Here is a 20,730-nt window from a genome sequence, read left to right on the forward strand (position 1 = left end):
CGGACTAAACCACTGTGTGTCTTTAAGGGGTGAAAGAGGCCTTAAATAGCTACCACAATTTTGTATTACTTTCTTTATAGCTCAGCATTTGCTTTTTACTTCTAGTGATTGTGTTTAGGCTTCAAAACCATGTAGGTATCATAAATGTTTGCTTACCGGAGAGCTTATTTTCTGCAATGATCCAAAATCCAGTAGAAAAATCCCATGGGCTTTTTGACGAGGGAACCAGAGCAACATAAGCTTCTGGGTTGTCCTGCAGAAAAAAAAAACCAAAAAAAAAAACGTCATTCTTTGGGCACAAGGTCATGGTCTGATGGAGAAGACAGAAGAATTGGCTTTCTACTACAAAAAGAATGAATGCTCAAGCTATTATGGTTCTTATTTTAGCTTGACTCAACAGGATCATAGGCTTAACCCTCTAAAACCTGCATCGATATCAGTTTTTGTTTGCTGCTTTCAGACGCCTTTCACGAGAAACCTGAGCAAACTGGTTTGAAAAACATATGGGGGAAATGTCCCACAAATTACAAGAAATTAGAAAAAAGTGACAAGAAAATTACCTAAAAAATTGTTTTTAAAAAGAGGGGAAAATTATCCTCCCCAAAATATCCCAGAAAATTGCATTAATAATGTTTTTTTATACTTAAAATCATGTTACTAAGAGCTAATGAATTATATGAAATAAAATTGTGTGTATTTTTTATTTTTTTGAGTCTTTTCTTTTTACTTTTTTGTGTGCTAAATTTGACAGGAAATTATCCCCTCCCAGAAAAATCCAAGGAAATTATATTTATAATAATCTAATATTTAAAGGTACATTACAGGAAAAATAATAAAATATATAAAACATTATTGTGTGTATTTTTTTTCCGAGATTTTTTTTAAATTTCATGTGTTGTTTGTTTTTGACTTTTTATTTTTGGCTTATTTTCAGAGGGAAATTATCCCTCCCCCAAAAAATCCCAGGATAATATATTTATTATAATAAATATATTGTTTAATTTTGTATATTGTATATTGTTTAATTTTTAGAAATATTTTGGTTCACTTTTTTTTTTTTTTTTACTTTTTTGGGCTTTTTTTCTTTATTTTCAGCTTAAATTTTTTTTTTTAGCATTTTAATCAAATTTTTTGCCAAATTTTTGGGCCACATCTTGTTTTTAGGTTCTGTTCCTAAAAAGTGGGATGTCTGTGATCCGCTGAGCCTCATTTTCTTGCAGTAGAGTCCTCTTTCTCTTTCTCTCTATCTATCTATTACTTGCATTTGTTTTCTAACTTGCTGGAGAGCTTTTCCTTACGTAACCTCGCTTCTGTGTTTTCACAGCAAACCTGCCTTTTAAAGGTCAGCGTTATCGCAGCCCTTTAACTCTGCCTTCATTGTGATTCCAAACAAAAACTATATTGATATTCATGCTGAAATTGTGTATTATTTTCCCACCTCTGCTGTGTGGAATAACAGAAATGTCGCTTGATGGTCGCCGTTGGCCGGAGAAACAGTTTCAAAGCGTTTATTAGCTTTTGGGAGCTGCTGTCTGTAGCAGACTGTACACAACAGATGCACTGGAGGGATTTTTGGGGGGGGCAGATGGTTTTTCCCTGGAAAGAGATGGACGTCCCTGTCGGCCTCAACCTGCACATGGAAACGCTGCTAAAATGTCCAAAAGTAGGACGGAGTTGAGTAAATCTTGAATGGAAACTGTCTTGTTGATGGCTGCAGAAAACACCCCCTCCAGGCTACTTTTTTCTCTTTTCGAGGTATTATACACTCCTCTTTTTTTGTGTAAATGCTGTTACAAGAAAATATAGTGGAGATAATTGCACGCCGCAAATTAATTTTCTGCAATTACAGTTGGATAGATGGCGGAGCGCGTTCTGCCGGGCATTGAAAAGCGGCGCAGCAGGTCTGCGGGATAATGAAAGGAAACGGCAAAATGGCTCGCCCAAATAGACGCTTTGACAAAACAAAACACACACACACGCAAAAATAACAGCAAAATACTGAAAGCAGAAGCGGAGTGACAGCATTAGCTTTTAATCTGTGACAGCAGTGTGTGTGTGTGTGTGTGTGTGTGGGGGTTGATTTGTCAGTGTGGAGGATACAGTTCTTCATCAGCTTTACTCATTTAACATCAGCGTGCTCAGTTTCCACCCTCTTCCTGTGACCCCCCCACACCCCCCCACGTCACCTCAATCATTACCTTCAAATGAAAGCTATACAGTTTAACGCAGAGGTTCGTTTCCTCAGAGCGGTGTGTTTTTAATGGGCCACTTACAATGTGTGTGCAGCGGGCCGCGGGTAAGTGGCTGCTATTGATAGAAGTGTATCAATTTGTAGTTCGGTTAGCTTCTGTATGAAGAGTGCCATTAACTGTGATAATGTAACTGTGATAATGTAACTGCACAGAACAATAGCATTTTTTTTTTTTCAGCAATTTTGGCTCGTTAAACAATGTCGTAAATGCAATATGTAAAATCCAAACCAATAAACAATTAAATGGATAAATTATATATATTTTTTTTAAATCAGTGCAAAAATTAAAACAGCAGTGAAAAAAAAAAAATTAAAAATAATAAATAAATAAATGGAAACATTTCTTATTAATTAGTGAAAATGAAAAATAAGTAATATGTAGGTTTTAAGTAAAATAATTAAATAAATAAAACAGAAAATTACCCCAAATAAGCAAGAAATAACAAGAAAAAAAGCATGAAATTAGCACCAAAAAGGGGGGAAATTAAAAAAAATAAATAAAATAAAAAAAAGAAATTACCTGAAATAGGTGCTGTATGTATGCATAGTTTTGGATTTAAACTTTTAATGTTTTCTGGAAATGTTTCCATTTTTTTTAAATGTTTAATTATTTATTATTTATTATCTCTCTCTCTCTCTCTTTTTTTTAGCTAATTTCTTGCAACATTTTCATTTGCAGGTATCTGTTGCTAAGTTGCTCATTGCCTATATTTATCCTATAATTTAAAAATTAATTTTAAAAATAAATTAATTATAATTAATTTTGCAATGCAAAATGATGTTATAGAATTAATATAATTTCTAAGCCCTTTTTTTAAGGTCATTTACTTGTTTTTTGTTGTTCACTGTTAACTAATTTCTTATCAATTTATAGATGATTTCTTAATTGTAAGTTTCTCATTTCCCTTTTTTAATGTTTTTCTTTTTTTTTTTAACAAAATCATCAGAATGACAAACAAAACATCCAAAAATACCCAATAGCTCTGTGACTTAATTTAAAAAAAAAAAAAAAAAAAAGTTATTTTTTCCGTGCTCAACCTTTAACTTCAGCATTTAGTTCCTTTTGTGTCTCCATCCAGAAAGCTCCATCACATCAAGCATTTGATTTTTAAAACACAGTTTAAGATGTGACTGAACCGCTGGATCTGAACGACGGCTGAGGTAACGGCCTTAGTATCAAACGCGACGATGGCGGCTTTCTTCCAGATGACTCAAAGGCGTCTGTGAATAATATAACTGTCAGTGTGTGCTTTAAGATCACACTTTCTCTGCGTGATGGCTGCAGAGCAGAGTGTCTGCACAAAGACTCAGCGCTGGCCTGCCTTCATTCAGTGCCTGCAGACAGTTAGGGAGGCATCAAAGACAGCATTGCCTTATACATGCAAGAAAAACAAACGCTGCCACTAGAGGATGATGCTGAAGGCGTCTTATCTGCAGGTGGCTGTATTTTGCATTAGGGTGGCCGGCTGTATTTGCCGGCTATTTTTGTTCATTAGTTTGGTTTATAATTTAATATCTTCTTCTTTTTTTGGGGGGGGGGTAAAAAATTAAGTTTGAGGTGCTTTTTCTATTTTTCTTATAATTTAGATTTTTTTTTCTTTCTCGTCTTGTTTTGAATAATTATAAGTTTTGGGGTTTTTTTTTGTTTTATTTTGGGTTTTTTTTTTTTTTGCTTGTTAAAAATTTAAATTTTTTTCTTTTAATTCTGGGGTCTTTCTCTTTTTTTATAATTGTGATTTTTGGGTGTTTTTAAAATATTTTTCTAATTTATTTTATATTTTTAATAACTGAGTTTTTTGTTTTTTTTCTTTGTTTTTTTAAATATATATTTTTGAGATTTGGGGTGTTTGTTTTTTCAAATTTGTAAAATAATTTTACTTTCTTGGTGTTTTTTATTTGAATTTCTTTAAATATTTTTTTTTTCCCTGCATTGGGTACTTTAGCATTTTCTTCTTTTTCTTCTCAAGTATATTTTCCTGATCATACTCACTTTTACATGTAACATACTAACATATTTTAAATGCAGGCGTTTTACTCAGTATTTTCACAGGGTGGTATTAACACATTTATTTAAGTAAAGGATCTGAATACTTTTACCACGAATGGTTAACATTGTAAAGATCTACATTGTATGAAACAGCTAACCCAGAATAATAAAACAATATACTATCCAGTAAAACAATAAAATGTAGTAAAAATGCATAAATAAAGTTGTTTGTAACAAATGCTCGTCTTCGTGTCTTCATAGAAAGTGTTAGATTTTGGTGCATGGGTGGCGAGTATTTGGGTTGTTATGATTGGGGAATCGTGTTCAATTGGAAGCAGAAACGATCTCATGTGGAAAATTGCAGCTGATATTTTGGTATTAGGCCAAATGGTGGTGAGAAAGGGACGGGGACAGGAAATAATGGGAGTCGGGTTATAAGCATCATCCGCGGAAGCAAATGGCTTTTACTAAATGACCGTTTGGTGCGATCCATTTTCTCCATTTGGCTGGTCATTGGGGAGCCTTGGTAATGTGCGGGTCAAAGTTCGATGAGATTGAAAGGATCAGTTCAGGACGATCGGCGAATTCAGCTCGTCCTCATTAAAATCTGTCGTCACTGGAGTGAATGGGGAGCAAAGTTGTCCTCTGACTGCGCGGACTGATGAGGATTGGTTGGTTTACTGCTGAAGAAATTGGTTTGTAGGAGTACCTCTATTTTCATACCTCTATCTCACACATGGGTGACTCAGATTGGGCAACTAAAACTAAAAAAATGTGCATAAGTAAGCTTTTAATTGCATTCTGCTTTAGAATTATTGGGTTCTGTATGTATTGTGAAAAAATAAGCAAAGAAAAGGTAAAAAAAAACAACAACAAAAAAGAAAATAACACAAAATGCGGAAAAAAAATACATATATTATTGTTGTTTTGCTGTAACATAATTCAAAATATTATTATAATTATAAATATAGTTTGTTTTGGTAGTTTTCTAATAATCCTCAACTCTTTTTGACATCAATTTTTACGTACTTTTCTGTCACCCTTTCAATTTTTTTTTTTTTTTGCAATTTTTGGGACATTTCATTTCTTTTTTTGGACCCACGTTTTGGAGAGAAATCAAACCAGTCTGTTCAAGTTTCAAAGGGTCTAAAAGCTTGTGAAAGGCATCCGAACACCTTCTAAGAAAACTGCTGTCAGTTCAGGTTTCATTGGGTTAACTCAAGCCATAATTTGACAGCAACTTTCACTTCTATTGGAGAAAAAATTTGACCAGGAGTCAACTGGAGTGAAATAGTTGTTCAGCACTGTCAGCATTTAAGAATAGGACTGGAATTCGCTCAATTCAGCAAATATTGAAAAAGCTGAGCTAAATGTAGCCACAAGTAACCCATTCAGTGAGCCAACAAGCCAACAGAAAAGATCACTTTCCAGCTCCATCCATCTGGAAGCTGCCACACACCAGTTTGGTTCTTGCCAGAACTGAATTGAGGGTTAAGAGGTAAACTTTTTGGTCCTTTGAGACTGCTGGAGAAGCGGCGCTGCTTTGGCTTGGCCCGGCACAAATCCAATGTTACACAACGATGGAGTATTCTGCATCAGCTGCATAGTAGCAGACCACCAGACTGCATCAGACCTCTACACGTGCTGCTAAAACGAAAGAGGGACGGGCTCGTATTTGTAGATTCTTTGAGTAAAGTCGGATAGGCGACCACACAGGGTCGATGCTGCTTAGATGGTCTAAAGGTGCAAACCTGGAAGTGGGAGCTTCTATACCTAATGAACTCGTCTAAATCCCAATGAATGTGCACAAACATGAGCTCCTACACTCCTAAAAAACAGATTCTCAAGTCTAATTTGTTGTACTTCTCATGATAGACGACCATCTGCTAGAGAAATAATTTGAGGTAACTACTGTCGACTGCTCTTGATCTACGTTCAAAGAACAACTCCGAAGAGGTTACTTACGTAACCCCGTTTCTATGAACTCAGGTCGATTGCCTGCGGCTGTTTGCAATATCTAGATTTTCAACATCCGTGATGTAGTCAGGGAAAAATGAATTCTGCATTGTGCGAACTACAAAAACGAAAAAACTACATAAAGCCTCATTTCCGCTGCACAAAAAAGCATCTGGCCTTTTAATGTGATGGGAAAATGTACAATTGGCATTCACACCTGGGTCAACTGACTCTGCAGAAGTTTTGGGTATTTACCGACGCCTCAGCAAATCAGCATTGATTGATGAGATGCTAATTTCAGCTCCTAAACCGGCATGCCGTCGCTAAAACATCAATCCTGATTAGTCTGCGCTGAGTTTGAACAAAGAAACTGATTGACTAAGTCATGTATAAAAACAAGTAGTTTCGAAAACCTTCTGTCCCTGCTGCTTTCTACCTGTTCTCCGGACACACCAAAACAACCCACATACACACAGAGAGGCATGCTAGTCTGCTGCAGAGCCGTGTACACAGCTCTGCTCTACTGGCAATGGGAAAGTTTGAAAAACTGACAAGCAGGTGCTTATTTTGGTTGGAAAAATGAGACCACAATCACTTGAGGGGATAATAGAGTGTTTGTACATACGCAGTTAAATTTACTGACTCAAAAAGAACAAAAGGATACTCAGAATAAACTGAATTTTAACACCACCGTAGAGTTTTTTTTCCGAGTTGTGAGCAATTTTGAGATATTGAGCTTCAGTGTTTTTTTTTTTCCATTGCAAATAGCAAAAATTACACAAATCTTTTTGTCTTCTAAAAGAATCCAAAAACGCAAATAAATTCTAAAACAGCTTAATTTTAATAAGTTGTCACAGAATAATATGATTAACTCAGACAGAACCTTAAAATTCTAAGGTGATGATAATCCTCCGCGGTGAAAATGACATTAACAGGTACTTAAAAGGTAAAACCCCATATGATTAACTGATAAAGACGATAAACTGGATAGTCATTCAGTTATTTACACGATTTTCTGGACGTTCACCTCTATAGTGAAGGTTTGGATACATATATATAGTCTCCTTTGTCAAAGTAATGCGAGTTTTACTCCACGCCATCCACCCAACCGATTTCCCAAAAGGTTTTTACTCAACAACATCATAGATGTGTTTTGATTACTGAGTCAGCTTTTCCAAAAACCACAATAACTGGTTATTCTGGCAAAATCTGCAATGACATCTGGCATGCGGGTTTTACTCCATACTCTCCTCTCCTGCTTTTTTTAGTCGGGCTGATTGATATGCGTGTTTCCCAGAGTTCTACTGCCTGCCGCTGCAATTATCACAGCTGAATGCGGTGAACTGCGGCGGTGTGACAGGTGAGCTCCTCGGGGCACCGAGATATAATAGGACATCAGTCATTTAAAGCAGTGGATCTCAGGCATATGGGACATATTCGGTTAGAAGTTGTGAGTTTCAGAATGTTAGTTTCTGCTGCCCTCGATACATAAAAGGCTGAGAAAAAGTGACTTTTGAGTCGAAAAGGATCCGAAACGAATGCAACAAAAACCAAGGTGAAAACCGGGACTCAAATACAAACTAGACTGATGAGTGGATGAAGTGCAGGTGGAGAAAAAGGTAATAATAATAATAATTATTATTAATTAATAAATAATAATAATAATTTGGCTCCTGGTAAACATCCCTGAACATCTGGATCTTTACCCTTTGGCTCTAGAAAAAAAAAAAAAATTGAGAAAAAAAAAGAAAAATAATTTTGAAAAAATAAAATAAAATAATATAAATAAAACTAGAACAATAACTACTACTACAACTACTCTACAATAAACAGCAGAGGAATTCTGACCCAAAAATAAAAAGTAACTAATAAAAGTACAACAACATTACCTGAAAGCAAACAAAAAAGATGTAAAAGCTTGAAAAAAGGGAAATGACCTGGAATAAGTGCTTTACATATATATATATATATATATATATATATATAGATATATTTATATATATATATATATATATATATATTTATATATATATATATCAGTCCTGTTACATAATTGTGCAATTGAGTTGAATTTTTCCCTTTTTTTCCTTTTTTTCTTAGAAATTTTTGCCCATTAAAAAAAAAATTTAAAAATCAAAATCTACTAATTTCCTGCAATTCGGCAATTGTTTGTCATTGCCTTTTCCTCCATGTTTTTGCAAGAAATTGCATTGATTTGATCAGCGTTCAAAGGTTAAAATTATGAAAGGCGTCCAAGAAAAGTGAGGTCGCTCCAGGTTTTCGAAGCGTTAAAAATAGCCTTTAACTCGATGTCCCATAATACTTGAATTATCCCGTATGATTGAGATCTGCTGCCTGAGACATGAGACGTCCTGTTCTCTCTCAGCACCCAGAGGAGATCACCTGTCACGCCGTCACGCTTCGCCGCGCTCATGTGTGATGATTACAAAAGCAACTGGTGAAAATGCATTCCAGTCATCGAAGGGCGAGATGTAATGTCAGAGAAAAACTACAGATTCTTTTTCACAGCGGTAACTATGGCAACTTAAATGCATTAGAACAAGCAGGTCTCAACACCGACAATTACGATCCATTATTCAAAAGTACAATAAATCTCTTTGTGACGCTGGTGTACTGTAACACATTTAGACACTTTTTATGTTTGGTCGTTTTTAGAGATTGTTTTTCAAGGATTTTGTGGGACTTTTTTAGGATTTTTGGATGTTTCTAGGATTTTCGGACATTTTTAGGATGTTAGGTCTTTTCTAGGATGGTGGGACTTTTTAGGGTTTTTGGATGTCTCTCAGATTTTAAGACATTTCTAGGATTTTTGGACTTTAGCCGCTTAGCTAGGACCACTGTTGGAGGTGCGGAGGATTCTCCACTGTCACTTTTTTGACAAAAAAGCTCTATTTTGATGTTGCTCTATGCACTCTGGCACCTTATGTATACTGAAAATACAAAGACAATATCCGGTGTGAATTCAAAAATGGTTGGGAGACCACCTGGCACCCTTTTTGGCCCCCAGGCCATAAGCTGAGTATCACTGTTCTACATATTCCAGTAATAGAGCATCGATTTCACGTTTGGTTATTGTGGTATGGGAGCTGCAGTGATTCTGTATCAAGCTGTTTCCATCCCTGTCAGCATCCCTACAGGAGCTGAAGTCTGGAAGAGCTGCAGCGCTCCTAACAAACAGGATTAGCAGCTGCTTTGACATGCTTCTATGTTTGCTCGGTATTGATTACTTATGTAATTTTTCTCTGCTTTGCGACACACTGCTGTTGACTTGGCACGGCGGTTGAGGTGATGGAGCGCGGCCCAAAAAACATAAATAAATAAATTGCAAGGGGCGAAGACAACAGCATTCTATCATCAGTGGCCTCAGGAGTCAATTTGATGTGTAATCACAGATATCGATTGTTTATTATATAGAATTTCTCTCCGCACAGTCCACATAAACCTGTCAGAGCTTGAACACTACATGGCTGCAATTTGATTTTGGGTTTTCCAGAACTGTTGAGGCGATGTTCAAACAGCTCCACGGCTCGGGGCTAACGCTTGGTCGGACTGAATGTCTGCTGGCGTGCTGCACCCCCCCCCTCCCCCCTCTTTTATTTTGTGTTGGAGGTCAGTTTTCTCATCTCCCTTGATTGATTTTCTGAAGTGAGAATGAACATCAGAACAACTGAGGCGTTGGATGGTGGAGTTTGACACCAACTGAAAAAAAAGTAACAAAAAAAACAAAACAAAAAACACCAGCTGTGTTAAGGTTTGTCTGAAAATTCAGCGAACTATTTAAGGCTATTTTCTGTTTCCCCTGTTGGTCTCACCCCCCAAACTGCCTCCTAACTGCTTTCTTCTTTTCCTCCATCAGTGCTTCGGTCATGTGATCACAGCCTTCCAAAAAACATGTAACGTGTAAATTATACGCTCATCATCACATGGTATGTACAGATTTTGATGCATTGGTTTTCATCAAAAAACATATGTGGGAACGGCCTTTGCACCACATCTAAGATGCATTATGAAGGCATTCACAGTTATAATGCTTTATGACAGCGCTCATAAGGACACATAAAGCTCACTGTTGCAATATATCTACAGGCATAAACCATTATATCTGTGATGTATAATGATTGGCAAGTGACTTATGTGTCTTATCAAGTAGAGGTGGACTTATGGGGCTTATAATGCATTATAAATATCCATATTTATTTATACACACTAACATAAGGGCTTATAATGTGCTATAACAGTCTATGCAGCATCATAAGTCATATCACTGTATGTGTTTTGCAACATGACATTGTCGCATTTATAATCGTGCTTTATTATAATGTTTCATTGTTGGTAAGTGTAATCATTTTCATGCATTTATAAGAATCTATAAGTGATCAGTACCTATCGCGCACTAAAATACTAAAATACAGAAGTTTGACACCCTCCAAAAGACAATTTGTCTGAAGTCAGAGAGCTTTTAGTCACAGAATGGGTTTTTGCAAAGACGGGAACTTTCAAGGTCAGGGAGTGTGCTATAAGCGAAGCTAAAAAAGCATCATGAATGCATCATAACTCACTATGAATGCCTTCATGATGCATTATAGATGTGGTCGTCGTAGAAGCGTTGTCATTTTCAGTGAGCGTAGTGTGGTATTATGTTCTGGCCGTGTGTTGTGTTGTCGGCATTGTCAGCCGGCTGGTTCACGTGTGTCTGGCAGCTCTGTGGAGGCTGACCCGTTAGACCCTGATGGATTTGATAGCCCAGCTTTAGGAGCACAGATGGTATGTGGTGAGGTGACGATAGTGGGTTGCAGTGTGTGTGTGTGTGTGTGTGTGTTTGTGCACCCGTGTGTGTGTGTGTGTGTGTTTGTGCACCCGTGTGTGTGTGTGTGTGTGTGTGTGTGTAAGGGCAGCTGATGAACAAGGGGATTTAATGACTTGTGACCCAGATCTAGCCTGAGCAGTGGTGTGTGTCCAGCTGTAGTTGGGTTTCACTCTGAGTGTGTGTGTGTGTGTGTGTGTGTGTGTGTGTGTGTGCGTGTGTGTGTGGAGCTCCACATGCTGCAGTACAGGATGTATACACACTGTGTTATCTGCTCTAACTGCACAAATCTGCAAACAGCCCTGAGTTTTAAGCACTAAAGGCAGTGGTGGAATGTAACTAAGTACATTTACTCAAGTACTGTACTTCAGTGTGAATTTGAGGTACTTGTACTTCACTTGAATATTTCTTCTCTTTTCATGCAACTTTTACTTCACTACATTTCAGAGGGAAATATTGTACTTTTTACTCCACTACATTTATCTGACAGCTTTAGTTACTTTAAAAATAAAAAAAAAAAAAAACATAAAAGGAAGAGTTTATAGAATATAATGTTTGTTATAAATATATTACCAAAAACTTAGTACAGGTTCTGCTGCAACAGTTTGTTGATTTCTCAGTCAGTGTATAGAAAATTAATTGCCAACTGTTTTGATAAACATTAAAGTCTTTTCATACGATTTTTTTTTTTATATATATATAATTTTGAGTTTTGTAGTGTTTTTTCAATATTGTAAGTGATCGTGACTTTTCTTTAAAGGAGTTTTTTTTCTTTTTTGAGTATTTTTTTGGTTGTTTGTTTTCTATTTTCTTTACACAAACACACATATATATATATTTAAATATTTCTTTAGTTTGGGATTATTGTTTTTTATTTTGAGTTTTTGTTGGTTTTTTTCTATATATTTTATCGCACTTTATTTATTCCTCAAAACTGTTTTTCTTTTTTAAAATTTTGAAATTTCTCAGTGGGCTTTTTAAAAAAAAAAAAAAAAATTTAGATTTTTCAATGTTTTCGTTTCTTTTTTTAAATAAATTCGAGTTTTGGGCTGTGTTTTTTTTTTCTTTTTATAATTTCAAGCCTCGGGTGTTCTTTTCTTTTTTTCTGTTTTGATTTCTTTTGTTCTTTTTAAAATAAATTTAGCTTTTTTTTCCATTTACTTTTTTTTTCTTAATAATTTGAAGCCAGGCGATATTTTGTCTATTTTTTAAAAATAATTTGGATTTTTTTGATGTGTGTTTTTCAAAGATTTTTCTGCATTTGCTTTCCATTCTTTAAGTACATTTTCTTAATTATAAATATGTACTTAAGTACCATTTAAATGCAGGAATTTTACTTGTAACAGAGCGTTTCCTCAGGTTAGTGTTCGTGCTTTTACTTAAAGATCTGAATATTTATTTGAATATTTCTTCCGTTACTGTCTACAAGTCTGCAAGAATAGCAGCGACTACGGGGACGTGATGACCGTGTGTGTGTTGGACGTCCTCCCCCTCCATCACTGTCAGCCAGCTGTCCCCGTTCTGGACGAGCTGTCACTCTGACGGCGCTCCCCCCTACCTTTACTTCCTCTCCTCCAGCCCCCCATTACTTCCCTCCATCCCGCCTGTCCTCCCCGCGCTCCTCGCCACAGTCGGCGGATTTGCCGCGCAAAGGCTTGATACCTGTGACAGCTCTGTCACACATCATACACCCCTGCAATATGTCCGCCGTGACTGGCAGAGGAGTCCGAGAAGGGTCCGCGCACAGCTGGGGTCAGAGCAGAAAGCTTGTTAAGCCTCGCTGCCTGCTCCGCTGTCAGCGCCGCTGCATCAAATTTCCACCAATTTCCTCCCTTTTCGGTCCGCCGTTTCCCCCCAAAAATGACAAGTGTAAAGTGTCGGGATGACAGCCAATCACGTTCGTGGTCCCACACACACACACGAAGAGCACAGCTGGACCAGAAATATTCTCAATATTCTGATTACGAGGAAAACGCCTCGCAGAAGGGGTCAAAGGTTATAGGGGGTCTATGCGGAGTTTTCACTGTTGGGTCAAATTAAACTCACGTTGTTTCGGATATTTAGATCATTTGAGAAAGGAAGTGAGAAGAAGGAGAAACAAAAACAAAAGGACAAAGTTCATCATGTTCACGGTTGCTTTTTAGACGCCAAATAATATATAATAATAATTAATATAATTTTGCGACGTGTGTGTTTTTTTCCTATTTTTATTTGTTAGATTTTCTGGGGGGTGTTTTTTTTATAATGTGGATTTTTTTTTTTTTTTTTTTTTTTTAAAAAATAATCAAAAAATGGTTTTGAGGATTTTTTTGAGGGGGATTCTTCTTTGTTGTTTTTTTAATAATTATTTTGGATGTGTTTTTTAAAATATAATTTTAATTTTGGGGAGTTTTTATTTCTATTTTTACCATTTTAACAATTTCAATAATCAAGGGTGTCTTTTTTTATATATATATAATTTTGAGATTTGGGTGTTTTTTCCTATTTTTATTTATTGTATTTTTTTCTTTTATAATTTTGATATTTTTTTTTGGTGCCTTTTCTTTTTTTAATAACGTGTATTTTTTCTTTTCTTTTTTAAAAAAAAATTAGAGTTTTTTTTGGGGGGGGGTCTTTTCATCTAATTTTGAGGTATTGGGTGTGGGTTTTTTCCCCTTTTTTCCATCTTTTTTAAAAAAAAAAAAAATTTAGGTTTTTTTTTTTGGAGAGAGGTAAGATTTTTAAAGATTGAAGTCCTAAATATACTTCCTTTAAGTAACAAGTAACACTGCAGGATTTTTACTTGTAACAAAGTATAGTTAAGTATAGTGAACTTCCCATATAAATGTAGAGCCAAACCAATATATATATATATTCCTAAACATAACCATGTGCTTATGGACACGTAAACATGAGGTGTTTCACTGTTTAAAAAGCTGGTGTGTCCCCCCCAACCCCGAGGGCCGTCATGCAAAGAAACATCTACATGTTTCATTTTGGACACTTGTTCCTCTCCGTGTGCCCTCATTCCGTCCTCTGCCGAATGCAGATCTGCCATGGCTGGCTAGGTTTCGGGAGCAATTTGGGAAACTAAGAGGAGGCTGACATCCCCACTCAACTCAGCCGCATGACGGGAGGCTGAGTGTGAGGGGTGGCGGAGGCAGAGAGAAGATGGAATATTTTGGAGGGGAACAAATCCATATGGCCCTGTGAACTAAGTACATTTACTCAAGTACTGCGCTTAAGGATGGATTAAAGATACTCGTGCTTACTTGATTGTATTATTTTTCCGCTATTTTATACTTTAACTCTACTATATTTCAAAGGAAAATATTATACTTTTTACATTTATCTGACAGCTTAAGTTACTTTACAAATGAAGATTTGTGCCTAAAAAAGGGATTATAAAATATGACTTGTATAAATTACATTTTTAAATTTAAAATTAATATAAATACATTTTGAATTAAATTTTTAGTTTAAGTTTTAAGTACTGCTGCAACAATTAATTAGTCAGTCAGTTAGTTAATTAGTTAATTAGTCATTAGATAGTCAGTCAATTCTCAGAAAATTATAATAAAAATTGTTTTTATTTTAAAAATTTTTTTTTTGGCGGGGGTCTCAATTTTGTTTATATTTTTCTTTTTTTTTTCTTTTTTTGGGGTAATTTTTTGGGTGTTTTGTTTTCTATTTTGTTTAACATTTTGAAAATGTTTTATAGTTGAGTTTTTTTCTTATTAGTTATTATTATTTTGAGTTATTTGGATGTTTTCCCCAATTTTTTTTGTGGTCACTTTTCGGGTGTTTTTTTTTCCTATTTTGTTTTAAATTTTGACATTTTGGATGTTTTTCTATTATTATTATAATTTTGAGTTTAGGGGTGTTTTATTTAGTAATTTTTAAAAAAAAATTCAGATTTTTTCCTTCCTTTTTTAAATAACTGTTTGTGGGGGTTTTTTTTCTATTTTTTTATTTTTTATTTTGTAGTTTCGGATGTCTTCCCATGTTTTCTTTTATTTTATATTATTTTTTGTGTAATTTTGAGTTTTGATGGATGTTTTTTTTCCTGCATTGGGTAATTTTGCTTTTAATACTTTAAGTACATCTACAAAAGTATTGTCACAGGGTGGTGTTAGTACTTTAACTTTAGTAAAGGATCTGAATACGTCTTCCACCACTGTACTCTGGTGCTGGTTTGATTGGTTTTTGCTGGCTGTAGCAGGAGCTGTGTCAGAGATACTATATCAGGCCTGTCAGTCTCCTCTCTTGGTGTGTGTGTGTGTGTGTGTGTGTGTGTGTGTGTGTGTGCCGTCACGTGGATGGCTCACCATGATGAGGCTTTAATGATGTGGGTGTCGGAGCTGCGGCAGGCCCGCCCCGGGCTCGCTGTCACGCATGAAAGTTAAGGAAAGGAAGAGGAAAAGGAAGTAGCCCTGACTCGGACTGACACATGGTCGGAGTTTGACGACTCGGCTGACATTTATGAAGTGACAAACACTCGGGGAGTCACTCGCCTCGGGATCTCGCCATCGCACTCCACGCTGGAATGTGACAAAACAAGTCTGCGGCTCATTTTTCAAGGTGATTCGAGCGGGTTTGTGCTCATTTGCTGTGATACTGAACTGTGGATGTTCTGCCTCGTCTCTGCTGGGTCTCGGCAGTGCTCACTGAGGTGCGTTTACCAAACACAATATGACACAGTGGAGCTGAAAAGCCCCAAAACCAGGATTCCACCGGCTATTCCCACTGTGACACATCTGAATTATACAACAAATGTAAAGAATTCTAAAGTAAAATGAGAAATTTACTGAGAATCCAAAACAATACAACTTTGCACTGTCACTGAAAAGAAGATAAAATTATAGAATGCACTATCGTATCGTATCGTATCGTATCGTATCGTATCGTATCGTATCGTATCGTATCGTATCGTATCGTATCAGGGTGCGTTTACTTTGCCAGGGGGTGCAACTATGTCATGGCAAGTGTATTTTTCAGGTCCCAAAGAAGCACAGTGTTGAGTGTGATGTTTTTTTGCATGAGCAGCTATCAAGAAATCCGCATTGACTGGAGGCCGAGCAATCGATGCATTCTTAAAATGCCCTGTTTCAAACTGACTCTGTGCTGGTTTGATTCATTGTAAACTGTTTGCATCACTAAAGATAAGCACCTTAAGGCTAGTGCTACCTGTTCGTCTACCTGTGTCTGTCCCTAATGTGGCTTGAGATGAATGTCAGCGTGAACAAGCCTTGAAAAACACAAAGTTGTGGATTTTACGTTCCAGCGATCCCTCGGTGAGGGCTCAGCAGTCAGAAAACACAAATGAACAATGATAAATATTGGCTGCCAGGCCTACTTACATTGTTTAAGGAGGAGTAATAGCCAAAAATGATTTTATTAGACGCACAGCTATGGCTGATGAGACATTTCAAGTCGAGTAAACTGGCTTTATTTACTTACTGCACAATACCTTGCGTGCTGCAACGGCATCTTTTCCCATTTGAAATGCCTGCAGTGTGCACGGCTGCTTGTGCCCGTGAATTGTTTGTGCAGTTCTGCAAGCTGTGCAAATGTCTCCCCACGGATGTCAAATAGATTCTAATTAGCTCTGCAGAATTTAATGAACATACGCCGGTTGATCACTGGGGTTAGCGCCCCAGCTGAATGGATGTGTAACCAATCGCACTTTTCCACAGTTGAGAGGGGCCTGCTGCAGCAGAATATCTCTCTGGCCCCCTCCCCCCGCCCCCCGTCTGTCCATGACTTTCAATCTGTAGTGTGATGCTCTATGGACCCGGATTATATTTAAACCTGCAATTAACCCTAAACACGGGAAGAAGGCAATGAAAAAAGAAATGAACAAAAAAAAAAGAAAATTCCCTTATAATTATTTTAAAAAAAACAACAACATTGAAATGGCCTTTAAGAGATGCTTAAAAAAAATACAATAATTTTGTAACATCATTTTCATGTTATATATGTATCTGATTTTTACTAATATTTGAACTAATATTTTGTACATTTTGGGGCCGTGTGTTTTAGGTAAATTGCTCACTGCCTTCCCCTTATGTTTTTGAAAGCAATCCAATCAACTTTTCAGGTTTCAAAGGGTTAAACACATAAGGCACAATCATCATACTATGCTATACTTTCGCTTACTGCCAAAAGCTGCTCCTGCTGATCTCATAGCACTTCATAAAGCCATGGACTGTAATAACACTCCACTTTGTATAATGAGCACTTTCAAATTTGATATTCAACAGTTTGCTGATGATACCTCGGTATTTCTGCTCAAATACAGGACCGAAACATGCGCTTTTATTCAGATTAAGGAATATCTTTGACCAGTGTGTGCGTCTACTCTGCTTTTGAGATGGCACATACAGCCCTCGCCACACTGTGATGCACCCAGCGTGCACAACACAGAATACATCCATAGATTTGTATAAGTTTGAACAAAGCTGACTCGTCCTAGATCTGCAAATGTTGTTTCCTTTGATGCTGTGAATCAAACACCTCTCATTGTCAAAGTAAACAACAGCGAGAGGACTTGTTATTGGGAGAGAAGTCACATTGCATCAAAGAGTCTCTCACTGAAATGTGAGAAAAAAGACAGATTTGGATGATTTACCGGCGTCAGAAACGCCTCCAAATAATTAAACAGGGCAACATCTGTTAGTGGCTGGCAGTTTATTTTCAGTCTTTTGCTTCAGTATATACTTAGCCGCCCGTTTATTCTCTTAATATTTGGTCTGAGCTGACCTTAAAGGGTGATTTTACTTTTTGTCTGTCACCATTAACAATACCTTATAGGAATTTCATCAAATTTGGCACAAACGTCTAAGTAAATTTAAGGATGAGCAGATTTGAATTTGTTGGTCAGTGGTCATTGGTCACAGTGACCTTACATCTGTCTTATTCTCGTGAAGGTGATACCGTAAAAACACCTGGAGGGAATTTTGTCAAATTTGGCACAAACATCCAGTTGCACTCAAGATTTTGGTGGTTGAAGGTCATGGTCACCGTGACACCGTGACTGCATCTTCTCTTTAAGGTGATAGCTTAACAATACCTTATGGGAATTTCATCAAATTTGGCACAAACGTCTAAGTGAACTTAAGGATGAGCAGATTTGAATTTGTTGGACAGTGGTCATTGGTCACAGTGACCTTGCATGCATCTCATTCTCGTGAAAGTGATATCTTAACCTTACGGGAATTGTGTCAAATTTGGCACAAACATCCACTTGCACTCGAGAATGAACCTTTTTGAATTCGGTGATGATTCTAGTTTTTATTTTTTATTTTATTTTAGTATAAGTAGCCAGTTAAAAAGAAACGGTTACCAGCTGCTACAATGTCAAACCTTCAAGGCAACTGTAGTATTCTGAATGCTACAAAACCTACAGAGTTCAATTTGAAATCACGAAGGCTGTCTCTATGCCTACAGCCAATATGCTGAGATCACTGTGTGTTTTTCACCTCCCACCCTGCCTTTAGCCTCATCACTTCCATCAGTAGTAAGTAACAGTGCTCAAAGTGAAAACAGCTCCATTAAACTGCTAATTAGCTGCGTAATAAAGTCGCAGCAAGACAAAACTGCAGAGCACGTGTTGTTGAACATGACTGATGACATTAGTCAGGGCAGCGCTGTGTCTCTGTGAGCTTTGTTTTAATGAATTTTGGGGACTCTGGGAGGTAAGGAGAACCTGCTGTAGTAGTGTCTGAGATGCAAATACACTTGGGAGGAAGAGGAGGAGGAGGGGGGGGGGTCGCAGACGTTGATGATAGGAAAAAAATGACACCGGTGTCATCCTCGAAAATACCCTCAAATATGTCGAGTCTGTGGAGACAAAATGCGGCCTAGCCAACCACAGCTAATCTGCAGCTTAAGTGGAAAAAAAAAAAAAGAAAAAAAGAAAAAGGGAAGTTGTGGAGGAATGTCCACATTTGTCTTTCTCCGTCATTATCATAATGTCTCCGAGTGTGACTCATTTGCTCTGCTGTCATCCAAAATCTGCCACATGATGTGACCCTCAAATGCACCGGCGTGGGCTGACGTCGTCTGACAGCTGTGCTGTGTTTGTTTCACTGCCGCGCTGCCAGTCGGGGGAGGTTATGTTTAACACCAGGCGTGCCCCATGTGGGCTTTAATGCCTCGGTCTAATTACCGACCTCAGCTGCGGAAAAAAACGCCACGCTTTGATTGTCTTCCCTTCGCCTCCTCTCGTCCCTGTATTGTGCTGGAAGCCGGTGCGACCCAGCCTGGTGGTCGTATCTGACGGACGTGTATACATGGCTGCGGCTGAGCTGAGCTGAGCTGACCTTGCCGAGCTTATCCCAAAACCGTTCCTTTCCCATCATTCCCTTTGATAATTAACACTTCATCTGGGAGCCACAGGAGAGATTATCTCCGTGAGAGGGAGCTGAATTAAGCACTATTACCGTCATGTTGTCACTGTGCCTCGCCCATAGGATATAGGATGATAAAGGACCTTATTTTTTTCCGTCTTGTATTAGAAGGATAGATGATGCGAAAAAATGTGCAGATTATTTGCTGGTGTCACTTCATTTTTGTGATTACAACCATCTTTGTGCCTGATTCGAGGCTTTCGGCTGCTTCATTTGCCACTCGCTGAGCGTGTGGACTCGCAGGGTGTTTGTTTTAGCTGTAACGCCCGGATGATGGTTCTCATTCAAGTGCTGAGTGCTGCAAACCAAAAAAGTGCATCCCAAAAAAAATCTCCCAAGGCTCTATCACACGGTCACGACATTTTAGTTTCAGTATGATGTGTGATTTTGCTTCGGTTAGGAAGAGTCCGGAATTTGTACTTTGAGCTGGTGCTCCTTTTAGGTCGTACTCTTACATGCACAACATGTTCTTATTCCAAGTCATGACGTGTTGCCGCTTCTGCGTCTACATATCACGCCCTAGAAATTCCTCTGTGTCTGCTGTTCATGTTACAGGATGGTGCTACCAATGTCAACTAAAGCACGTGGTGCCAAAATCAACAAATACTGCCACTTTGTCAGTGCTTTTGTTGCCTAAGCAGAACCACATGCAACATAATCCTGCTGTGTATGTGTGCTCATCCTGGAGCGTCAACAGCAGACGCAAAAGGATGCCTTGTGCGTAATATGTAGACCACTGTAAAGTGGCAATATGTGACAACTTGAACAGTGGCAATATGTGACAACTTGCAGGATGGCAATATGTGACAACTTGCAAAGTGGCAACATGAGACAACTCGCAAAGTGGCAATATGTGACAACTTGCACAGTGGCAATATGTGACAACTTGCACAGTGGCAATATGTGACAACTTGCACAGTGGCAATATGTGACAACTTGCACAATGGCAATATGTGACAACTCGCAAAGTGGCAACATGAGACAACTCACACAGTGGCAATATGTGACAACTCGGAAAGTGGCAACATGAGACAACACACAAAGTGGCAATATATGACAACTTGCAAAGCGGCAATATGTGAGAACTTGCAAAGCGGCAATATGTGACAACTTGCACAATGGCAATATATGACAACTTGCAAAGCGGCAATATGTGAGAACTTGCAAAGCGGCAATATGTATCAACTTGCACAATGGCAATATATGACAACTTGCAAAGCGGCAATATGTGACAACTTGCAAAGTGCCAATATATGAAGATTTGGGAAGAGAATGTGTTGAACATTATCGTCATGTGTCCAAAGTTATAAAGTGTACAAAG

General features: G+C 37.6%; 1 protein-coding gene and 1 long non-coding RNA gene across 4 annotated transcripts in view; one reads left to right on the plus strand and one right to left on the minus strand.

Moving 5' to 3' along the window:
* LOC148185527 (uncharacterized) overlaps positions 1 to 20,730 on the minus strand; it is a 214,197-nt gene that overhangs the window by 160,558 nt on the left and 32,909 nt on the right. The window contains exon 5 of the long non-coding RNA XR_015775836.1: positions 157 to 253. This is a non-coding gene — a long non-coding RNA (uncharacterized LOC148185527). The remainder of the gene's footprint in view (positions 1 to 156; positions 254 to 20,730) is intronic.
* The window catches only part of nlgn4xa (neuroligin 4 X-linked a), a 102,775-nt gene that overhangs the window by 56,767 nt on the left and 25,278 nt on the right, over positions 1 to 20,730 (plus strand). The gene's annotated exons all lie outside the window — the stretch shown is intronic.

Source organism: Plectropomus leopardus, chromosome 24 (assembly GCF_026936395.1).
Source record: "Plectropomus leopardus strain MGB_pleo_1.0 chromosome 24, ASM2693639v1, whole genome shotgun sequence".
In the NCBI taxonomy this organism is placed as follows: Eukaryota; Metazoa; Chordata; class Actinopteri; order Perciformes; family Serranidae; genus Plectropomus; species Plectropomus leopardus.